Source organism: Cyprinus carpio, chromosome B3 (assembly GCF_018340385.1).
Source record: "Cyprinus carpio isolate SPL01 chromosome B3, ASM1834038v1, whole genome shotgun sequence".
NCBI lineage: Eukaryota > Metazoa > Chordata > Actinopteri > Cypriniformes > Cyprinidae > Cyprinus > Cyprinus carpio.
In genome coordinates, this window is record NC_056599.1 from 38,400,202 (window position 1) to 38,419,716 (window position 19,515).

A 19,515-nucleotide genomic window follows, 5' to 3' on the forward strand; every position below is an offset into this window, starting at 1 on the left:
GGCGATAGAAAGAGGAGCTACAGGGTGAGTAAGAATCAAACCACTGTGAGTCTTGGGGAGGTCTCGTCCTATTGGTTTCCTGCTCTTCTGTGCTGAATATCCACGGGCACACAGTGAGAGCGTGCTCAAGCTCCCTCTGCAGTGCCTGGATGTTCTGCTATCCACTACACACCTTCATTCATCATTTACACACCTTCATGTTGTTCATAACTTTTTCTTCCTTGGAACATGCTGCAGATTTGTTGGCTGCACATCCATGATCGCGAATCTCCGTTCCACACATCACAAATCTGCTCTATTAGGTGGGGTCTGGTGACTGTGGAGGTTATTTGAGTATAGTGAACTCATTTGTCATATTCAAGAAACCAGTCTGAGATGATTTGATCTTTTGTAACATAGTGCATTATCCTGCTGGGAAAGTAGCCATCAAGAAGATGGGTACACTGTAGTCATAAAGGGATGGACATGGTCAGCAACAAAACTCAGGTAGACTGTGGCGTTTAGCGATGCTCGAAAGTTGGTACTAAGAGGGCCCAAAGTGTGCCAAGAAAATATCTCCCTGCACCATTACCACCACCACCAAGCCTGAAACCGTTGAGACAAAGGCAGGATGGAATCCAAGCTTGCAGTTCTTTAACGCCAAATTCTGACCCTACCTTCTGATGTGCGTAAAATTGAGACTCAATCTTATAATTGTCCAGTTGTGGTGAGCCTGTTGAATCTGTGCCTCCGGTTCCTGTTCTTAGCTGACAGGAGCCGGCACCTGGTGTGGTTCTTCTGCTGCTGTAGCCCTCTGCTTATATATAGGAGCATCTGCATATATATATAGAAAATTTATGCCTAAATATTTTTAATTTGTACAATGTTATTTCATTATAGAATTCTTTTATGTGAATTATCAGGGCCCTGCTGAAGGAAAAGTGTGGCTCCACGTGTTAACCCTGTTGACTGCAGAGCAGCAAAGCACACAAGAAACTAGGCACTATCTCAGACAGCAGTACATACGCACCACCCTCAAAATACAATGTGTAAACATTGTCACACAACACCATTTCTAGTGTGTTTCAAACTGTTCAACACCAAGAACGATAGCTTTAAAAGATAACTATACAATAATTACTTAGCATTAACTTATTATAAGAATATGCTGCTGTTATGTTGTCTGTTTTGGTGGTAAAGTTTTTATTATAATATCAGCTGGAAAATTCATTCTAAAAGTGATTTAACTATTGTTCCGTTATCAGTTAGCCCGGTGGTATGGACTCATAGAATTAGAATGATTACTAAAAACTGTATAGTTATTGGTTATCCTGGCAATTAGCATCCTTGGTGTGAGTATAGGTAAGTATAACTTTTGGACACTCTAAAAACTTGAAACATTAAATTTGACACAACATATAGGATACTTGTAATTCTCATGTGCTGTGCACCAGGAGCCTGATCCTGTGCTATTTTTTTGAACAGATCCTGCCTCCACCTGAAGACGTTGAGATAAGCCCTGGAGGTGGGGAAACACACTGAGTGAAGCAAAACTGTAGTGCGAACTTAGTGACCAGTCGACCACCTTGATATCAAACACTGTGCTGCTGTGCTTCTCTTGTGCTTCGCTGTAAGCTCGAAAACTTGGTAGGGGGGGGGGACACCATAGACTACATCTACTGACCCATGTAAAGTGCACTTGATTATTGCATATTTATACTACATGATACTCGAATGATGTAGGTCATATTCATGAGTATGCTCATGCCTATAATTGAAACTGCAAGTGCTCTGGGTGACCATATTTTGCAGGCCAAAAAAAATTCAAGGTTTCCCCACAACCAAAAATTCTGAAAGAAAATTTGTCAATTAATTACTCACCTCAATGTCCGTTTTAACCCGTAAGACATTTGTCTCTCGTACAAAGTTTACAGTCCGGACTCTTCTAACCATTAGCCTGAATGCCCCCACGTAAAAACATTAAAAGATCTTGAGAAATATTCCGGCCATTTACCAAGACCCGTGACAGAAAAAGAGTGCGTGCCGAGATGACATAACACCCACAAGGAAATACAGAGGGTGGGTCAATAAAAATAAAGGGGGGAGCGATACTGGGAAAGTGTGACGGCGCTGTGAAAAAGTGTGTGGCGCGGCACCCCATCATACGCATATAAAATAGGAGTCACCTTGTGTGCGACGCCTACTATAATCAGTAATTAAACACCTTCTGTTTGCATACCTTTCAATCTTCAGCTTGAGCATAAGGTGGGCAAATCGTGCGTGTGTGTAGAATCTCGGCAAGGGCCGGGGCGCTGGCAGGCACGGGGTCCTTTTGACCGCAGTACTCCAGCGCGCTGCCTCAGACACGGAGGAGTACAGACAGGGCCCAAGGACGGATTAAACTTGTGACGGGACGTTGGAGATTGACAGCCTGCTACCAATGGAAGAAATGACTGAGACAGAGAAGAGGCGTAGGCAGCTCAGACTCCATAAATATGTTCAACAAACTCTCACGGTATGTGTGTGTGTCAGAGAGATCCACCAGAATTTGGTAAAAACATCACTGATTTTCCTGTTCAGACTATGTGTAGTGACATAGGTGACCCCTTCAAAAATGCTATCTGTTATGTATATTGATATATTGTTTCATCATTATTTATCAGCTACACCACACCCCTCTCGAGGGAACAAAAATCACTTCAGCCAATGGGGAGTGACAACGGACAGGCAGGGCTGGCACCGCTTTGTGGCCAGACGCAGGCACATCGCTGTTCAGGATGAGGAGGAGGAGGAGGAAGATGATAGTGAAACAAGAACAGTAATGACAAGATGATGATGATGATTAATGAAAGACAGGTGCAAGATGGTTTAGACTAAGGTGACTGATATAGCACTGAAACAGTATTAAGGATATCGCAACTAAAAAGCCATATAACTTATAATAAGGAAATAATCTATTGTTTCAATTTCATCAGTTGGTGTATGTAAACAGAAATTACTACTGAGACAGAAAACAGAATTAACGCAGCTCGTGTACTGCTGTGTGGAAAGGAACAAAATAAAGGCAGGCAAGAAAATCATTATAGAATCTAAAGAACGATGTCGCCTACACGCAATAGCGGGAGAAATGTCCAAACTTCATGTAGTGAGGATAACTCTTGGCCCAAAGAGTTCTACGAATGCTTCTAAGAAACTGCGGATCATGAATCAGTCACGGAAATGCAAAGAGAGAACATAAGAAAGAGACAAAGAGAGACCAGCCATCACACTCTATTAGAAACAGACACAAACACTGCTGGAACATGCTGCTGGGTGTGTTCATGGTTTGTGTTACCGATGGTTTACAACAGGAAGTCTGGATCCGACTGTATCTTCCTTTTTAGCGCTCTAGCAGGGGAATGGAATATTTACCTTGAAGAGAGAACTGCCTGATGAATCTGCGCCGAGAAGCCGGGATAAAAATACATCCTCAGAAACGTTTTCATTCTATTAGATGGTTAGAAAGCTTTGAACCTAAGTATAATATTTAGAGCAGGTTAGTTTTTTGACTGTACATGCTTGAGTTTCCAATGCATTTCCACTCCCGTATATCATTCCTACCCGTACAAAGTATCAGCAAATATGTCTATGACAAATAAACTGAGCGAGTGAGAGAAAACAAATTCCAAGGCCGTCGCTTGTGTGAAAATGCATCATTTTTCATAAACTCGATTTTTCGTTTCTTTTTATTGCGTTTGTCAAATACAGGAGGATTCATGTACAGATGAGTGACCGGTAGAGAGAGAGATAGACTGGAAGCAACTGTCCAATATTTACAGAAGAGAGAATAAAGCAACGACACCCTCCAAAATAATATAATAATAACAATAATAGTATCATAGTAAACAACCAACAGATTAAAAAAAAACAAAAAAGCGTAAGCACCAGGGGGGGGTATGCAATCGCATCTGCTAACATAGTCTAAATATACGTTACGTACTAAAGTGTCGGGGCGGACGTGACACGAGATGTTGTGTTTGCGTTTTTACTTTGAGAAAAGCGAACAAATACAGCCTCTTTTTCCGTGGCATTTTCTTTTTTAAGAACAAAAACAGAAATGTTTTGTTTTTTTGATTTATTTTTATTTTAAATCTTTTTCTTCCTTTTGCTCTATTTTTGAACAAAAAAAGGAACTACCATACTACTTTTGACCCCAGCTTCTTTTTGTCCGCATCCTGTCCGCCATGTCAACCAGCTTAGGGACCCAGGAAGAGAATGGAGATTACGGGTGACCATTTCATGTACACCCTCATAACATGAGCATTATTATTCAAAATATAATTGCAAAACCGCCCGCCGCTTTGTCGAGTAACCATGTATCATGTCCAAGGTATAAAGAATACAAATCCCTGAATTGTGTCATAATACATATTTATATGAAGAGTGTGCTGTACCATAAGCTTCAAAGCTCACTTCTCTGCTGCCAAAACCCTTGCTGACCAGTTGTGGGCAAGGGTTTTATCAACCCTGTTCCCCTTTGGCACTATCTTTATATTCGCTCTGTGCTGACAACTGGTCTTTACACATTCTCCGCGTCTTTTGTTTTTTGTTTTCAATACCTCCCCTCCTGTGGCTTCCCGTCGCAGGGAGCTGACACAAAATGAAGAGAGAGGTAATGAAAGCTTTAAAAAAACTTTTGATGTAAAATGCAACAGCTTAAACCGCCAGTGGCTCTTACAACATTCGGGCAAAGGAAAATCCTAATTTTCCTGCAACCTAGGAGGTGCACCGGTTTTGTTTGCGAGAGAGAGTTTCTCCCTTCTCCAAACAGGACGTGCTTGTGGAACGTCGACAGCTGAATCTTAAGCCTGGTGCTGAGCGGTCAGCAGTTCAATGAAGGGAATTGAACAGAGTCTCTAGCCAGCCCTGGTTGGCCATGCACTGCTGAACCACCTCCTCCTGGACCGGATCCTCCTCAGCTGCCTGTTCTATGCTATCCAGCCTGAGGAGAGAGAAAGACAGGCGAGGGTTTTTACATGCTAATACACGGATACAGTGTTGCATTTCTCAAATGAGCTTATATTTCCTCATACCTCTTTTTTACAGTGCAGAAATGTGTGATATTTGTAGTGATGGAGAGAGTGATAGAGACTGTATATTCGACAAGTCTCTGTTGACAGCTTCAGGTCCTGGCAAGCAGACAGAGAGATGGGCTTAGCAAGTGAAGAAAAAGAGAGCTCAGAGATTTCAAGACAGATGTATTATTGGAATTCAATGACCACAAAAAGCTTTTGAGCCACTTAAAGAGTGGGTTCCCGGAAGCAAAGTAAACCTGGTATGACAACGTTCTTTCATGTTTGAACACAAACAAAAGGAACATTTCTGAAAAAAAAAAAAAATGAAAGTCACAAAGGGGCTCGAGTTTGTTCTGGACGCAACTGACTTTTATTATGGGACAAAAATATTTTAAAACAATTTTCCAATCTCCTTCTCATTTTTCAAATTCCTTTTTCATTGCATTATATCCACAAATCCATCAAATCAAAATTGCCCAATCTGCAAACAACAATGGTGCTTTTTAGGAGTCATTTTTGCAATGATACTCTAATAAAATCACAATCGTTTAATCATCACAAACAACAACAACATTTAATAACTAATCATGTAAAAACCATGATTTAAAAAAAAATTTAATTGTAACTGTCTTTCTTTAAAACAATTGCCTGTTGTTTTTTTTTCTGTGTTGTCATATAGCAATAAAGGTAAATAGTGAGGTCAAATTACAGTTTTCGTCATGATACACTCTGAAACTCAATTCTTCTTACCCAGCAATACACTATTGGCAGATACCTCAAACCATGCCTGCGTATACAATTACAATTTGATTAGATTTAGGGGACCTACTGATTGATCATAGCCGATTATTCATTTTACACAACGCAGTTACCATTTGTATTAAACTCAAAACTGCAAACGCTAGTTTTACAGTTCAAACAAGTCATATAGGGTATCTTCTTCTTATATAAAAAATATAGAGGAGAGATTTTTATGTTATTGAATTGATATATCATATAGTTAGTGCATTGATGATCGATGCAGTCGTTATAACCCCTATATATTAAACAACATAATATTTGCTAGGTATGGCTAAAGTGCCCAAATACGTTTTATTAGCTGAATGGTATTAATTATGTGAGTAAAACCATTGGTGGATGCAACATACCTGCTTTTTGGGAAGGCTCCTTTTTAGCCTCGTTGAGGGTTTTGCGGTGCATAACTCTCGTCCCACCAGGTGCACTGTAACCGCTCCAGGAGTCTAGGGGTCTGCTGTCCATTGAAGGGAACATGTGCATTGCCTCCTCACAGAATGGACGGAAGGAGAGTGCAGAGACTGCCCGGACGATGTTTGTCCTCTAAAACACAATCAAGATGTCTAGGAGTACTCAATAGGAAGTGCATTTGTTTATCACTGACAGCCAATGTCACCTGATGCTGGACAACTCATGTGGATCACTTCCTTAACAGCCTCGGTTTCTGTTCGTTGAGGATAACTGTCAATCTTTCTCTGGGTGTGGAGATAGAGCTCATCTTGAGGACAAAAGGGGAGAGCCATTGGTAAGCATTGGTAATTGAGTAATTACAAAAAAAACCCGATTACTTAAGATTCACTTTAAATGATTATAGAATATATGCATCTTTACCATTTTTCACTAGTTCATTTTACAATGGTCCTGCAATGTGATAAATAACTTAACATAATGTTCAGTCATGAAACTCTAGGATGGCGCAGGCTGACGGTTGTTAATGTAACTGATGATATTCAAGAGTTAAAACGACTTGGCACAATATCTGATTGGTTCATGCGCATATCAAGCCAATTAGCTTATCGCCTTGATTTATACAATGGCTGGCTAGCATGCACTTTGAGATTCCTGCAGCCCTCTTTCGAGTTTCTCTGAACCCATCCACCTCCCATCTCCATCCTTTAGGATCTGCTATGGGTTATTTTTATAGCTATTTTGGTGCAGCAGCAGTGTCTTTAAATACTCAACGGCACCCACCTATTCGCCGTTACATGGGCAGTAGCAAGTTCCTGTACTTGCGTGCAGCAGTAACAATAATCTTACAACTACAAGCAATACCCAACACGCAGCCAGCAATTCAAGCAACACAGCATAGCAGATCTATTCCACCTAGACCCAAAGCCATTAACAATGTCAGATCTATCACCAATGCTAAACTCTTTCAGAGAGTTGTTCATGATTGAACTATAAATATTTTATTCGTTCAAAGTTTTTGGGGGTGGGTTTGTTTAAAAAAAAGTTTTTTTTTGTTTTGTTTTTTTCGATTTTGAAAGAAATCCCTGAAAACACTACTATGTTTTTTCTGGAAAACGGTATATTTTCCTTTTTTGAATTATTTTACAATGTACAGTAGTTTTTAAAAAAAATGCACTTATGAATTTGTTGCCATATGACAGTCACTTTTGATCAATTAGCTGCACTTTGCTGAACAAAAGTATTAATTTTTATCTAAAAAATGGTAACTTATTTGAACAGCAAGATTTACCAACAAAAGAATTCAGCAAACTGCGTGCTTTTAAAATAGTGTTAGGATGATTTATGCATAGGCACAGGTTTTAATAACTGCTACAATATGTTCGCTTTTTCAGATATCTTTTTGCTTTTAGGCTTGGGAAAGATGACATCAATGCAGCCTTAAAACTTAATTTAATGGAACTTGAATTAACAGCCTTCATTAGTCACTGTGACTTTCCACTCCCTCTTTTCTAAGCATCTTTTGCTTCCTCATTAGTTTTTTCCAGCCTCACATTCATTGTCCTTCTCTCTCTGCCTCCTTTACTTTTATTAAACTCCCTTTCATTATTCTCTCCATCCTCTCTCTCCCGTATCCTCTGCACATGCACTTTGTATTGAACCTAATGATGTGCACTTACCGTTGGTGTCCTCAAGAGCTTGATCATGTCCGAGGTCCAGAGCAGTGCTGACCAGCATCTCTACATAACCGCGGAACATCTCTCTCTCATGGCCCGACTGTTCATCCTCACTCGGTGTTGATACTGAGGATAGAACAGATGTAAAACACTTTGGCTGGCAAACACCAGAAAATACAGTACTCTCACACACTTTCAGCAACTTAGTTTTGGCTCCACAAAGGCAAGAAATGCAAAAATGAACTAAATTCAGTGTTCATCATCTCATACAGTGTGCTGGTTTATAGACAGGTTGTAGCAATAAAATTTTTACTATATGTAAAATTTAACAGTAGTTTGCCGTTGCTAGTATGCTGGTTTTGAGTGCCATGACAAACCATATATAGAAATACTGTGTTGGAACTACTGTAAAATAATGAATGGTACTAATATATATATATATATATATATATATATATATATATATATATATATATAGTGGTATCTTGGAAAAAGATTACCATATTTACAAATCATGTTTTTTAAAATGGGACTTCAAATGGTACCACTATTTAAAAAGTTTGTGGTCAGTAAGATTTTTACTTAAATTTTTTGGAAGAACAGAATTATTTTGTTCAGCGAGGATGTAATACATTGTCAAAATGTGGCAGTGTTGTAGACAGTTACTTTTTTTACCTTGTGTTTATCAAAAATCCTGAAAAAAAATTTCCATGGTTTCCATAAAAATATCAACGAAAGTAATATTTTGTGAGCACCAATAATCTTGCATAATATACAACAATGCATATTAATACAAAATGCTTTTTACTGTATTATTGATCAAATAAATGGATAAGAAACTTCTTTTCAAAAACATTAAAAAAAATCTTAAGCTACCCCAAACTGAAGTTACACTAAATGAAGCTGCTGCTAGTTTTGCATAATATTTCAAGAAAACCCACGACAGACAGTATACTGCACACACACATAAGCAAGCTTATACACACCTTCATCCTCACTCTGGGTAGGAGTCAGGGGGAGGAGTCTGAATCAGAAGAAGAGGGCATTTCTTTAAGCCACCTCTTTCCTCTCTTTTAGGTGGAGGTTCTGTTCCTTTACTTTTACAGGTCTGCTCCTCGTCCTGCCAACCCTCGCTACTCTCCCACTCTCTTCTCCTCTTGACCCTCCCCCGCTCCCACAACGCACGTTCTCCTCTCCAGCTTCTCTTGAGTTTGTCGCTCTTGGAGCTTCTTTTCCTTCTCTCGCTCTTTCTCCCTCTCCTTCTCTCGTTGTTTTTCCCTTTCCTTCTCTTTCTCCTTTTCTCTTTGCCTCTCTCTCTCCTTCTCCTTTTGTTTTTCCTTTTCCCTTTCTTTCTCTCTTTGTTTTTCCCTTTCCTTCTCTCTTTCCCTTTCTTTTTGTTTCTCCCTCTCTTCTTTTTGCTTTTCAAGTTTCTCTCTCTCCTTTTCCTCTCTCTTTTCTCCTTTTCTCTCCTAGATTTCTCTCCTTCCCCTCCCCCCTTTTCTCCCTTCTCCCCCCTTTTCCCTTTTTTCTTCCCTTTCTTCCCTGTTCCCCGCCTCCCCCCTTCCTTCCCCCCCCCGGACTACATTTTCTGGTGCTTTTTTTTAGTGTTTTTTTGTTTTCTTTTTCTTTTTTTTTGACACACATAGGCCACTGTGAACTGCTCTTTTATGAAACAAGCTGTTTGAAGATTCTTCAAAAATTCTGCGGTCCACTGAAAAAGCAACAGCATTTAGGTTTTAGAAGCATGAGGGTGAGTAAATGATCACAGAACTCTTTGATTGAGAGTAACTACTGTATTAACAGCAATATAGCACAGGACCACAGTAGCTCCAGAAGTGCATTTAAGGTGAAATTACCTCAGTGTGAGACTGGGCCGATGTGCCAGGTTCTCCGCTGAGCACACAGGGACATAATCCTTTTATTTACATTCTCCAAGAATTTGACATATAAACGCTGATAACGCATTTTTGCATCTCCAAAGTAGCCCAAATACTGCTTAAAGAGTGACAGGTGAGGACAGAGAGCATGAGGTAAGGAGGTGGTTTTAGTGTTACATTTTCAAGCAAGCCATCCAATGCATGCTTATTAATTCTTATCAAATACAAAAACACACACTCACATTACTGGTAGCACAAAACTGCCGCTGTCCATCTTTGATTTCCAGGAGCAAACTTCTGCAGCAGAGCTTTCTGACCCTCCAGGATTGAGGCTGCTCGTCCGGCCTGCAGTCACCAGCTGAGAAAAGCCATGAGAATTGAGCATCTAGTTAAAATTGGCATTAAATAAAATTCATTATTCATCTATTTTGTAAATGTATGCCGATCTGATAGAACGATTCATCTATGCACAAGCTTCATTTTTTGACACACTGACCTTCCACAGTTTTTTCCAATCATTTATCTCTGCTTAACCCCAAGCGCCCATAATCAACCTAAGCATTAATTTTTTCACTGTAACACTCAAATCTCAAGATTCAAACAAGCAACAGACCACTGGATTCCAACCCTGCTTCTGGAGAGCTACCATTCTGCAGACCTCAGCTCCAACCATGTTTCAAACACTGTCTATAAGTTTCTGCTAACTCTAGAACATTTTGATTAGCAGATTCAGATGTATTTGATTGAGGTTTAAACCTTGAACTCTGCCGGTCAGTAACTTTCCAGAAGTGGGATACACACCCCCTAATATAGACAGAATCAAGTCCCCTACCATACTCCTTTTTTTCTTTTCACAATCTGTTTCAATTTACATATGTACATTGCAACAAAGGAGGGAAAATATCTATCACTATTTCTGCTTTAGTAAGTACTTCAGTTTATTAAAAGGATAGTCCATCCAAAAAATTATAATTGTCATCCATTACTCACCTTCATGGCTCCATGTATGGCATTTTTTCTTATAAATGTAAAAATAGGAACAATTTTAAGAATGTTGGTAACCAAAGAGTTTGGTTTCCATTGCTCATTAGAATTTTTGAACATAATACATAGAAATCAAAGGGAATGAAACTGTTTAATTATAAGCATTCTTCAAATTATCTTCTTGTATGTTCACAGAAGAAATTGATTAGAAGGACTAAAATGACATGAAGGTGGTACTATCCCGCAAAAATCTACATATTCATTCTGAATAATATGCTACTACTAAAAAAAAAAAAAAAAATGGGGATTTTGCCTTAAGAGTACCAATATCTTCCAGTCTGCAAGTTCATCCTCTCTCTGAAAGATCCCCTCCCCCCCCACTCTCCTGTCATCCGTCTGCTCTCTCTCCGATGGCATTGGTTCTTATGGGTGCAGTGAAGTGATCTGGCGATCGGGGCATCTTCGGGGGGGGTGGGGAGGTGGGGGGAAAGTGTGGAGGTCCGTTTTTCACCGGAGGAGTCTTCCCGCCCTTTCCATGGTAATTTCCTTGTTTTCTAAAATGGGGCGGGGGGCGGGGGGGTGGGGTGGGGGGACCCCCCCCCCCCACGTGGGGAGGGGGGGGGGGGAGCAGCCCCCCCCGCCGCCCGAAGGGCTGGGAAGGGGAAAACCGCATGCATTGGTGGCTTTTTTTTGCGGGGGCGGCGGGGGGGCGTTGTAAAAACCTTTTCCCCTTTGAGTTGGGGGGGGAAAAAAGGGAGGGGAACAGGGGGGGGGAAGGAGGAGGCCAAAAGGGGCGGGAGGAAAAAAAGGTTTTTGGGAGAAAGAGGAAAAGAAAGAATAAACCGGGGTCCAGAAACTGGTTTTCCTTTTTTTCCAAGGGGTTTCCCGTTTAAGGAAAGGTTTTTTTCTTTTTGATTGAAATTTTACCCCTTTGGCCCCTTTTGGGTATTTTTTACCTTCAGCGGGGTTTTTTCCCCCCTCTAAAGTTTTGGGTTGGGCCGGTGGATGAACCCAGCCCTGTGGCGTGTTTATCCTTTTCTCAGGTTCGGGGGCAAGGGGACAGACTCAGGTTTGGGAGGGGGAGGGGGGTGTTTTAGAAACCCCACTTTTTGGGGGGTTTTGGCCCTGGGGGGATGGTTGTGGAAGGAGGAGGGGGAAAATGGCAGCTGTGGGGCGTTGTCATGGGGGCCCAGAAATGGCCAGATGAGATGTTTCTTCTGCAGGGTCCTGGTTTTTCCCCCCGGCCATTTCTTCCTGGAAATCTGAGGGAGAACAAAGGGCGGGGGGCCCCAAGGGTTTCCCCTTTTGAGCCCCCCTTTCGTAAAAGTTTTTTTACAGGGGGGGGGACAGTTACTGAGCCCCAGGTTTCCCATCACCCTGGTTCTCCCCAAAAGGGGAGGGTGGGGGGAGGGGTGGTTGTGGGGGATAAGGGGGGGAGGCCCCCCTTTTAATGAAAAAAGGAATCTGTGGTGTCCCCACCCATCCACAGGTGGAGTTTCAGTCCCCGGGCCCTGCTTTTTTCCCTTTTTTAAAAAGAAATCCAAAAAAGGGAATTTAATAAAACCCGACTTCAGCTCTAAGATTTCTCCTCCATCTGCGACCCAAGAGGTGGGGAAAATTTGAAGATGGCAAAATACAAGCAATAAAAAGCAATCAGCATTAAAATGTTTATGCACAAGGCAAGTTTTTTTTTAAAAAAAAAGGGAAAAAAAAAAGGAAGACCCAACCAGAAAACAGCTTAAAAATCAATGAAAAATTTGTAAAAAAAATGTATTTTTTTGTTTAAACATTTTTTATATTATTCATCTTTTGGTCCCACTCTCTTCGTTAGGGACTCAAGGAGGGTAAAACACCTTACTGAAAAACCGGGGTGGTTTCCAGGCGGTTACATATGAATCAGAAACCTTAGAAACAGCCCCCCCTACCCAACCCCTCTCCCTTTCTTTTATTCCCTTTTTTTAAGAACTCAGTAATAAAGGGGGCCCTCCCCAATCATCTTAGTCTTTGAGTTTGCTCCCTCTAGGGGCCCAAAAGTCCCATACACTAAAGGAACAATGCCTTCCTCTGTAGAATAATTGAGTGTGAAAAAAACCCAAAATCCCATTTTATGTATAATTTAGTAATGGGTCTTTTGGTCAAAATATGTGGGGGTTTTTTGTTTTTTTATCAGAATTAAAACCGGGAAAAATGGATATACCCATAAAATTGAAGGATTTAGGCCCGGAAAGTTTCCCTGGCGTAGACCACCCCCCCCCCCCCCCAAGGGTTATTTAAAGGTTTCATCCATGTCTCCATCCCAGGACATCACAGATAAAAAAATCAAAAACATTGCACTTTACATACATAAAAAAAATCGCACATATTACCCATAAAACCCTAGATGGCTCTTCCCCCCTTTTTTCCTGAGGCAAAACCTGTTCCCGGGGCAACAGAGGGACATTTCCATAAGTGCAATTTAAAATATGGGGGGGGGGCCATCATTTGTTTTAAACCTTTAAAAAAAATGTTTTTTGGGAGTTACCTGAATCTTCCCCCCTTTAAAAAACATTTTTTTGGTCTGACAACCGTTTCATAATGTTACAGCAGTGTTTATTTCCCCATTCAGGAAAAAACATTTGTGATTTGACATGTATAGTTTTAAATTACATCAAACCTTTTCGTCATCATTAGATTTTTCTGTTTTTGGGGAAAGATCCTATCGGGTTGCTGATCATTTATATAGTGACCCCTTGGTCGCTGCCAGTAAGTGACAACCCTTTTTGAAATTTATAAATCAAAACGGTTTCACATGCCCCCTTCCCCACCAACCCCCTTACCTGAATAATATTGTGGAACTTTGGCAATGCAAAAGATAAACAAAAATGACAAAATATGTTTGAAAAAATCAATTTTAAAAGGCCCCCTAAAAACTTTTTCAAGAAAAAAGAACAGTTTAACTAAAAAAGAACAAATTTTGGGAAAGCTTTTTGGCTTTGGTTAAATTTAATCTATCACAGCTGCCAACAAGGCCCTGGCAGGTTTTCCACAAAATATCTGACCTCCCAAAACTTTGTCTAAATCTCCCCAGGTAATCCGGAGGACATAAAAAAGATCCTATATGAAAAAAGCACTTTGTTTGTTATGTTTTTGGAACATAGGTTTTCCCAAAAAGTGAGATTTAAAGAACTGATTTTATGGTGGATCTTTATCCCCAAAGTTTTTTAAAGACCCCAAACCTATCTTTCTAAGGATTATGAAAGGGGGTTACAGATATTGCAACAAATAATATTCTAAAAGGGCAAAACCAAAAGATTGCCATTTCCCCTCTACTTTTTACTTAAAACCCATCCGGGGTTATTTAAATTTTTTTCGGGAAAATTTTCCCAACTTTCACTAAACTTTTTTGAAAGCGGGAAACTCACCTTTTGGGGTTTCTGTTCATTTTTTCCCCCTGACCACAGCTCATATCATTTCTGTTCATGTCTTTTAAATTGTAGTGGGTCCTGGGCTCAAAAAGAAAAAGATGGTGCAGATCCTCGACCAACCCAGACAAAACAGGGTCTGTACTGGACAAAGGGGGTTCTGTCCTCAGTAGGGAGTCAGATGAGGGCATGGGGAAAGGAAAAGGAAACTTAAAACTGGTAAGGAAAAAAATTAATTAATTACTTATGTTTTTTAATCAAACATGTTTTTTCATTTGTTCAGTTTAAAGGGGTCCCACCCTTCCCCCAAACATAATTCTTCCCCTTGGTTTCAAATCTAACCCCAACCCTTTTTTTTTATTTGGGTTTTATGGGGTTCCCGGTATTTTTTTTTTTTTTGGGGGGCTGATGCCCCGTGGAAGTTGTTGATAGGGGTTGCTGTTGATGGTGTTGAGAAGTTTTTGTACATGTAAGGGGCTGCCCGTTGGTGCCCTTATTGTTTTGGTGGGTGTTGCTGTAGATGGTGGTGCCCGTGCTGTTGTAACTTTGGGTTTATGATGGGAGGTGAGGTGTTGTTGTTGTTTTGTTCTGCCCCCTTGTTATGTCTCTGTGCCCTTTCTAGCATTTTGAAACATCCTTCCTTCCCCGCCCTCTTCCCCGGGGCCCCCGGCCCCTTCTAGTCTCCCACCAGGTCCCAAATTTTTTATTTTTCCTGCAATAAGGAGGCTCGGGGAGAGGCCCAATCGTGGGCCTACCCCCCCCCGGGTCCCTTGGGTGGACCCTTTACGTTTAAAAGGGTTTTGGGGGGTTTCCTCCCCCCTTTTTTTGGGCCCCCATGTGGGAGCAGCTGTGGAAAGGGGGAAAGGGCCCAAGGGAAAAGGGTACCCTGAGGGGGGGTTTCAGAAATCTAAATAAACCCCTTTAAAAGGGGTTAAAAATGCCAACTCCTGAACCACTTCCAGATTCCCGCCCAAAAGAGAAAAAGATCCCGGAAGCAATCGCCAAAAGTCTGCTGTTTTTAAAAGGATGTCAGGGAACACCCGCCCCTTTTTTCCTTTTAAACATCCTCAAATTCATATTCTTTTAGCCCCTAGTTCTTCTTACCCGTGATTGGGAATTTTGGGGTTTTTTTTTTTTTTTTTTTTTCCGCTTTCCCGTTTAAGGGGGGTGAAATGACTTGTTTTCAAAAGTTTTTTTGGTCTAGAGGAACAAAGATTGGTTTAAGGGGAGCCCCGCCCGTGCCAGGACCACTACCTACAACCCGCCCGAGCCCATTTTTTTGTTTCCAGTTCCGTCCACTCGTGTCCCCTGCCCGCCCAAACCCAAAGGGCCCGGGGGCCCTGAAAACCCCGAATTAAGCCTAGTTTTTCTGTGTTTCAGTGGATGGGGGTTCCCGGGGTTTAAGGGGGTGGTCAAAGGTGTTAAATTGGGTCAAGCCCCCAACCCCCGATCACCATGATGGCCCATCATGTCATTTTGTAAACCCCCTTTTCCCCCACCACCGGGAGTTTAACTGCATCCAAACCATTTGGGAATGTTCCGTGCCCTCTGGCCCCACCATCCTGACCCCCCCTTTTCCTGCCCTTTCCCCCTCCTCCCGCACAACTTGTCTTGTAGTCCCCAGAGCCAAAAAATATCCTCCATTTCCCCGGAAAAAGGAAAGATCCCCACTTTGGGGAAGAAATCCGGGGGAAAAAAAATGGATGTCAGTGGCATGAACCTCGGTTTTGCTCTTTGGCCCCTGACCCTGGTTCTGAGCGGTTTTTTTCCCCAGGGGGTACCAGTGGGATATTGATTTTCCCCTTTTTGGGGGATCCAGCTGTGGCTGTGTGAGCTGTGGCTTTGTTCCCCGGGCTGGGGGACTGGGGCTTTTGGAGGTCCCGAAGCTGGTTGCATTTGGGGGAGGGTGCCCGGTGAGGATGTTTATGGTGGGGAAATGTGCCTGTGGCTGATTTGGGTGGGAATGAAAGGGGGGGGGATGGGTGTGAGGGGCCCTATGATCAAATGAGAGGGGGGTTTACATGCTCAAATCGGTTTGGACAAAAAATCATGAAGCTCTGTGTTGTTTTTTGAGAGGGGGTGGGGGTGATGGTGTAGGACATCCTTTTGTTGGTTTCTGTTTTCTGGGGATGATCAGCAGTGTCCCATCTGCCCCCAACTCTATCAGTGGGCCCCCGGGCCCCTTCCCCATGTTTGTCCTGGGAGGAGATTCTCTAGGGGATGTTCTGTGGGGGAAAAAAAGAATTTGACTTGACTGGCTTTGGTTTGCTGACCTCAGGGCCCAAAATGGACCCCATAGTTTGGGGGTGGAGGGTGGAGTTGAAATTGAGAGGCCCGTGGCCCGAGTGTTACCCCTCCCAAAACCCGTACCCCAATCCCCCATTTGGTCCCAAACATGGCTTTTTGACTCAATTTGGGGGTTGTTGTTGCTGTGGGGGAGGTCTGTTGGTTGTCCATCTTGTTGGTTTTGGGGGTTGGGGAAGGACAGACTGGAGAAGGTGAGGTGGGAGGTTTTCGGAGATGGAGAGGGTTTGGGGAATCCATTAGTCCCCCGGGGGGGGCTGGGGGCTGTTGGGTGGGTGCAAGGGTTTGGGGTCTTTTTGGGGTAGGGTAATTCTGAAGGATCCTGAGCCCTTTTTTAAGATCTATATGTGATTTGGGGAAAATTTAATGGGGGGGGAGAGTGCTGTGAAGCTGGGGGTGTTGCGAGGTGGATGGGTGAGGGGGGGTGATGTTGTGTGTTTGATTTAGGGGGTTTAAAGGGGCTCCTCTGCCATAGTGAACCCCTGAACCTAGGGGTCATTGGGGCCATGGGGAAGAGGGATGAGACAAAAAAATCAACCCGCGCCTCGTCCCCCAATAACCCAAACCCAGCAAGCACTCTATCCGACTTTGTCCCTGCTTTTTCAGAACATCTCCCAAATGGGTTTTCTAAACCTGTGCCTGGACCAAGAGCCAGCCGGGAACGAAGCCACATTTTTGGTGGTTTTTTGGTTGAATGGGCCCCTTGTAGATGATTTCGTTCTTCAGATGCCTTGTTCAGTTCATATGCAGAGAGAGACTTCCCTCCATCTCTACTCTGGGAAATGGACTGGGACTGCGGTTGTTGTGAGGCTACTTGCTGAGCTTGTTGAGAATGATGCTGGGAGGGATTGGGTGCTGGACTCGTGAGTGCAATAAGTGCTGAATCAAAAAGTCACCTCATCTTCTTCGTCCTCTTTTGAGATCTTTCTACCCCAAGCATATCAGAATCAGACTTAGATTTTGGCGGTGTTGTGTGATAAGACTGTGTTTGCTGGGGGGCCCCCTTGTGTTGAGTACCTTGTGGAGAAGCCAGGGAATGTGGGGAAAAAGAACTGAGGATAGGTACTTGTTGCCCCCTTTCCTCCAGGTGATTGTGCAGGGCGAGTTGGGGCAGGGGGGAGTGCAGACCTGGGCGAATTATTCCAGAATACTTTACGGTGAAGGGCTGGAATCCCGGGGGGTGGTATGATCCTCCACCACTTGCTACACTAGCATACCACCACCTGAACCACCCCCACACTTCTGAACTACCTGCTCCAGATCCAGTGGTACTGCTGGGTTTTAACCGGTACCCCCCCAGACACCATAAGTGCAGGTGAATGTCCTGTACCACCATAGCCCATTGAGGGACTCCTGCCCCTCCGAGAGATGGGGCAAAGATCCATATCCTGAATCCCGAACCATAGACCCCCTCAGCTGAAAATGAACGCCCCCTAGCTCAAGATTTCCATAAGCTTTCTGACCCCCAAGGTGGACCCAAGATCCTGAGCCTGTGGAGAACTGAATCCTCCATATGGCTGGGGCAAGTGAGAGGTGGGGGGGCCGGCTGGGGAATACGACTGTTGCTGTGGTGGGGTCTGACCAGGAAGGCCGCAGTTGGCTTGGACAGGAGCAACTGGAGAGCCATATGTAGCAGGCAAGGTTTGGGTGGCTGCTGCTGCGTAGCAGAGGATGATACTGTTGGTGGTGGAGGTGGCGGGGGTTGTGGTGCTGACTGGGGTGGTGGTTGCTGCTTGAGGGTGCAGAGGAGGTACTGGATGAGAATTAGGATTAGAGGCAGAGGAGGGGAAAAAGAGAGGGAGGTGGAAGAAGCTGAAGGAGGAGTGGGGAGGGGTTCGAGATGAGGAAGAGCCAGAGGAAGGAGAGTAGACACTTACTTGACTGGAACTCTTTCCATGGTTTCCCCAATACCACCACCCGAGCCAGGCTGAGGAGGAGACTGAAGACGAGGGGGGTACAGGGGGCGGGATAATAGGACGATATACCTGCCGGATCGTGGGAGGGTTTGGGGTCAGATTGATGGGCTCTGCTAACCCAGGGGCACAGTTTATAGGGAAAACCATGACGATTGATGGGATATCTGCTGTTATCCTGATGCAACCACAACTAGATAGTGTGTGTAGGGGCATGAGGGGTGGAAGAGGATTGGAAGAGGATAGTTGAGAATGGCCAGGAGAAGGTATTCGGGGTAGTGCTGATCACACGTCTTGCCTGGGGATGGCTCTTTACTGCGGACTGTGGTTGGTTGAGGGGCACTGCAGAAGAAAAAAATGTTTAGGAAGGAATTGTAGAGTGAGAGGACTGATCATGCAGGTGTGAGGGAAAGCAGTTAAACTGAGGTGTAAATGCGGTTGAGGTGGGTGAAGGGTGCTTGTGGTGGAGGAGCACTAGGGCGCTTCTCTTGTGGGCTCTCTATATGAAGCAAAGTCCCCACTCTGTGAGCCAGAAGACGGTTTTCCAAAGCCAAGACTGACTGGAGGGGTGTTTTTAATGTGTAGCAAAGGATAATGTGGTGACAAAAGGGACCGTTGGAAGTAGGAATGAAGGTAGCGGTTGTCCTGCAGAGATATGATGGGTGGTCACTCCAGGGAAAAAGAGCGCCTGAGAAGGATGCCATGGGTGATGATATGCCGACAGAGCAGAGGAAGAGGGAAATGAGCCACAGAGCCAGTAGTGTTGCACCACGAAATGGAAAGCTCTGCAGGGCTTGAGTGTGCAGTGCACAGCAACAGAGAGAGAAAAGCAAGAGAAACAAGGAAAAAATGATCAGCAGTTAGGAAGTGGTGATTCTATAGATTATTTATGATATATTTCTGTGTTTTAATTAGATAATTCTCTATTCAATAACTCACCACACGAACCAGTTTGCCAAGAGGGGGTGCGAAATGGGAAAGAAGGGAAGAGGCAAGAGGGGGGTGCGCTGAGCACCTCGGGATTCCAAAGCAGAGTCAAGCCTAAACTGAAGGCATTGGCACTGAGGGATGGCATGATGTAGTCCATTATTCAAAAAGCCTGAAGCCTGTGAAAAGATGATTAT

General features: G+C 43.3%; 1 pseudogene; it reads right to left on the bottom strand.

Annotated features, from left to right (window-relative positions):
- Nucleotides 1–4,848: 4,848 nt before the first annotated feature.
- Nucleotides 4,849–18,541, bottom strand: LOC122136834 (annotated as a pseudogene).
- Between the last annotated feature and the right edge of the window lie 974 nt (nucleotides 18,542–19,515).